The sequence below is a fragment of the Apaloderma vittatum genome, unplaced genomic scaffold (assembly GCF_000703405.1).
Source record: "Apaloderma vittatum isolate BGI_N311 unplaced genomic scaffold, ASM70340v1 scaffold24834, whole genome shotgun sequence".
In the NCBI taxonomy this organism is placed as follows: domain Eukaryota; kingdom Metazoa; phylum Chordata; class Aves; order Trogoniformes; family Trogonidae; genus Apaloderma; species Apaloderma vittatum.
The window spans coordinates 4,974-9,933 of record NW_009712480.1 but is presented as its reverse complement, the minus strand read 5'-3'; the positions used below and the strand labels follow the sequence as shown (position 1 = coordinate 9,933).

Genomic DNA, 4,960 nt, shown 5'->3' with positions numbered 1-4,960 from the left:
TGGACCCAGTTCCTGCAGTGGACAGCCTGGGCGATGCCACCTCCATCAGTCTGGGCCCTGTGACCCTCACGGTCTTCAGACACTTGAAAAACTAACGTGAGAAACAACTCCCTCAGCTCCTGTGACCTCACTGCCTGAGGCCAACAGCCCAAAATTGCATTTTGACTTTCCCAATCTCCTACCTTTTCTGGAAATAAACACAGTGACCAAAGAGCATGACAGCAAACAAGCTGGGCCATTGGGGAATTTGGGAGAACACACCATCAACCCTCGTTTTCTCTTGCAGGCTGGCTGGGTACTCCCACAACCACAGAAGGAGAAACTTTCAGACGAGCACAACTGAAGGTGCTGGGAATATCACGCACCCAACCCAGCACGTCTCGTGTCGTGCAGCGTTGCAATAAAGGAACTGCCACATTTCCTCTCCAGAAAGACAGCAGATGTTGCACCACATATGTCTGTGACTAAACTCGTTTGGAAAAATCAGCTGCCAACAGTAACTGCAAAATGCTGCCGCCTCACAGCTGCAGCGCCACGTCCCGGACAGGGACAGACGAAGGTCTGTTGGGCCACTGCTGCCACCTGCTCGTCTGACACAGCTGGGAGCCTGTCTGGACTGCCAAGCTAAATATCAGTCCCACGAAGAGTGGGAGCGCCCCCCACACCCACCAAACAGACCCCATTAACCCGCTCTGCTTTCCTGCCCTCCTGCCCCCCATCCTCTCCCCTCATGCAGCTTCGCCCGCTGATCGCTGTGTGAACCACTTCTCCTCCGGCACGCCGTGAGCTCTGGCACCCCAGGGACCAGAGAGGGTTCAAAAAAACTCCCCAGCAACTGCTGTCCCGGGCAAAGAGCGGGCCAAGGTCCTGTCACTCACCCTGTACCATCAGTGGTAACAACAGGATTCATCGTGAGGCCAGCGAGACCACACCAGTGGTGATAAAATCTCACCAGGCCTTCACTGAGGCATCTCGAGGTGGCCTTCGTGTTTCTGCTTGCCAGGCAGAGGTTCTTCCACCTCTTGAACATCAGCCAGGCCTTTTCAGGAATAATTCCTGCCATCCCTTAAGCCAGTCTCTGGGATCATTTACTGCGATTTCCGTGGTTGCTACCCTCAGCCCTGTGATGCACAACCCACAGGCCCTGCCCTGTCCACAGAACCTCTGCCCCCGTGCACGCCTTACGTCCGTTTGCCGCGTGTCATGTGCGGTGCTGCTCTGAGCGTCTGGAAGATTGTCTGATCTTACCAAAGCAGTTACTGTGATAACACCTGGTACTGGAAGCAACTTGGAAAGGATGAGAGAAGAGCAGCTCCCACACAGCAAACAGCACTTCCAGTGGGACTTCTGCCGGGCCACACGTCAGAAACCAGCGAGGAGAAAGTCACCCCTGCTCTGCACAGCCTGCACCCTCCTCAGTGACCTACAGAGGCCTGACTGCCTGGACAAAGCCTTCACACCCAGCAGATCCAACACAATTACAGCTGCACACACCAACGTATGTGGTCCAGACCCCTGCAGGGCACAGCCACAAGCTTATGCTTCAGACCAAATCACAGGACCTGCTCGAGCTGTGGAGGAAGGGTCCCTGCCACACCTGCCTGAGCAGGCAGGAGGGCATCACCACAGCTGGAGCCACCTGGTTTTTGGAGAACCTCTGGACAGTCAGTGAACATGAAGATCCGAAGTTCTCCTCAGAGCCTTCCCCAGGCCCAGCAGCACCACACGCAGACCATGGGGCGTTTGCAGAGACAGCAGCCTGGGGAGGAGGAGAGCTGGCCTCAGCCTTCGATGCAATACCAAGAGGCAGGATGGTCGCTGCCCCAAGCTGCTGTGCTAGACCAGCACGACATTAACCAGCTGCCCAAAAAGGTCAGGGCTTGCTTGTTGTTAGGCAAGACAGCGGCGTGGAAGGGCTCTCTGGGAACAGAGGTGCAGCACACGCTCTGCACAGCACAGACAAGCAAGTAAACCTGTGCCATGAAAGCAAGGACCGCAGCTTAGTGAAGCCATCCTGGTCCTGCTGCAGAAAACCCACAGCTTCCCCTGCCTGCCTGGGCAGGTCTAGCACAACCTTGCGTTGGAGAAACCGTATAAAGATGAGGTCTGGCTGGTAAGTGGATCGCCACGCAGGGCAAGCTCCTCACAGGATCCACGACTGCCAGCGCTCCTCCAGGTCCCAGCAAGGAATCTTTAAAATTTCTGTTCGACTGGCTTTGGCTTCTAGCATGAACTGCTAGCCTGCAGTGTCTGCAGTGTATCAGTGTTTTTCAAGTATATAGTTACTCTTATGTTGCAATCAAGTCACTCTCAAGCTTCTTTTTGAATTATAGAATGGATAAGCTCTTTTAGTGTCTCACTATCAGCAACTTTTTCCAGCCATTAATTATTTCTTGTAGGTTTTTTCTTTTAATCTTCTCTGTTTCTCTGTGTCCTCTTGAAGTGCTGACACTGGAGCTTGAGAACACTTCAGCAGCTGCCCTCCTCCTGCCCTGTCCGAAAGCAAGAACCCATCCAGACTTCCACACAGTGCTCCCCTGCCCGCCCAGCCCAGGGCAGCCTCAGCCCTCGTACAGGGCTCCCATGGTCCCTCTTCTCCAGCTCCCATGGTCCCTCTTCTCCACAGCAGCAGCATCGGCCCAGACTGACACTGGTTTTGTCTGGACAGTCTCCGATTACCACAGTCCTTGGGGTCTTCTGGGCTTCCTCAGCCTCCTCACATGGACAAACCTGCTCCCTTGCCTCCTTGCTTCCACAGGTGTGGATCGTGAATAGACCCAGACCAGGGATGAGAGACTTTGCAGGCGCTTGTTCCTGAGCCATCGAGCAGCAGCTCAAGGTCTCCCGCCCAGCTTGCTGAGAGGCTGAGTCCCAGTCTCACACGAGAGCTCTCATCTCACACACTGCACTGCTTAAAGTTGTGTTTTCTATGCTTGCAGGGTCATCAAAGAGAACAAAAAGCTCCAGAACACAATTCACTCCATCCTGAGATAAAAAGAGACGAGAAGCAGCCTAACGAACAGCAGCACCTAATCCTGCAGCACCTTTCCCAGCTCCTTCGCAAACCCACCGGTTGCTACTCCTCACTGTGCTGCCCTTCAGAGACGGGACACGACAGAACCCATTCACAGGTGTAGGCTGGACGAGCTGGCGACACGCAGCGCCAAACACTTTCCAGAAGCCAGGATCAGTCTCGCACACCAATCCTCCTGCTGCTGCTCCCTCCAGACCTGCACAAACCTCTGAGGTGGTTTAGCAGATCCTCCCTTCCAGGCCTGCTGCAGCATTCACTATCCCCAGCTATTCCCACCATTCCTCCATCCCTCATGAGGAGGAAGCAAAAGGGGAGACTTAGAAGCAACCTGCCTGAAAGAGTTGCCCCCGTGGCCCCAAGAACACCAAACTGATGCAGAGGCTGCAGGACACTGAGGGGTCCCTGCCAGGGGCCAGGTGGGTCGGGTGGAAGCTTGATCTCTGGGCTTGCTCCTCAGGCCGTCTTGAGGTGCAGACGAGCAGCAGGAGAGGGTAACTGCGCTACATGTTTCTGTGTAAGAAGAGCAGCGCTGCCACTACGATCCTCAGCCCTGCAACAGGGCATTACAGGGAGGTCACAGAGCTACGCAGGGGAAGGAGGATCACCAGCTGCGCCTCGGAGGATGCGGGAGGCACGTGAAGCCAATGACAGGCTCAGTCCTGTGTCTTGCCCTCAGCCTGCCCCGCCGTGCTGCGATGAACCAAGCCGGATTTCTGCCTTCAGGCACCTCTGCTGCACTGTCATTTCCAAACTTTCCTTCCATGCGCCTGTTCCACTTGCACCCACTCACTCTCCTCCTTTCCAAAAGCAACTCTGCCCTGTCCAGCCCCTCAGCTCTGCAGAGACCCTCCTTCACGCGCCAAACACAGACCGCTGGCTGCACCTCACGAGACGAGGCAGAGAGGGTACCAGGGAACGTGCAGTCCTGTAGTAGGTTACGCTCCTGGTTTATTTACACAGACTGCGAATTCCTAGGATGTTGTGTAGGTTCTGTCTCCCACCTACAGCATCCTGTCACACAGAGCCCTCTCCAAGTCTAAGCAGAGATCTCTCCCACACACTGTTCTCATGAGGAACCGCTGTCCCATCTGGCCGCTCAGCTGCTGCTCCTCTACTCCAAGCACCCAAAGGTTCCTCCACGCTTCCTCCTCTCCTCCACGAAAGGCAGACAAAACCCTCTCCACAGCCCCACATAGGCAGCTGTGCTGCACAGGGACACCACAGGGATGTGACCGTCCCCCACAGCCTCTGTCCGCCAAACACAGGGCTGCCCAGGGGACAGTTGGCAGGGCAGGCAGGGGAAGGGCTGCCCAGACCCTCACACATGTCTGTGCGCAGCTCACCCATGTGCCACACACGCAGAGCCTCCCGCACACAGAGCACGTCCCACTCCAGGGAGCAGGTCTGCATGTGTCAGGCAACGGCACCACGCACAAGCGTGTGCCTAATCACAGAACAGAATCCTCGAACCACTAAGGTTGGAAAAGACCTCTAAGATCACCAAGGCCAACCGTCAACCCAACCAGCCATCTCCCAAGGTGCCACGTTTACAGGTTTTTTGAATATCCCCAGGGATGGCGACTCCACCCCTGCCCTGGCCAGCCTGTGCCAGTGCCTCACCGCTCTCTCAGTGAAGAAATTGTTCCCAATATCCAACCTAAACCTCCCCTGGTGCCACTTGGGGCTGTTTCCTCTTGTCCTGTCATTAGCAACCTGGGAGAGGAGACCAATTCCCACCTCACTACACCCTCCTGTCAGGCAGGTGTAGAGAGCAGTGAGGTCTCCCCTCAGCCTCCTCTTCTTCAGACTAAACAACCCCAGCTCCCTCCACAGCTCTTTGTAAGACTTGTTCTCCAGACCCTTCCCCAGCTTTGTTGCTCTTCTCTGGACCTGCTCCAGCACCTCAACGTCTTTCTCACACTGCAG

At 55.6% G+C, this 4,960-nt stretch overlaps 1 protein-coding gene across 1 annotated transcript in view; it reads right to left on the bottom strand.

Moving 5' to 3' along the window:
- The window catches only part of LOC104272894 (arf-GAP with GTPase, ANK repeat and PH domain-containing protein 3-like), a gene marked incomplete at both ends in the record, with an annotated part of 17,209 nt that overhangs the window by 8,842 nt on the left and 3,407 nt on the right, over nucleotides 1–4,960 (bottom strand). The window lies entirely within an intron of this gene.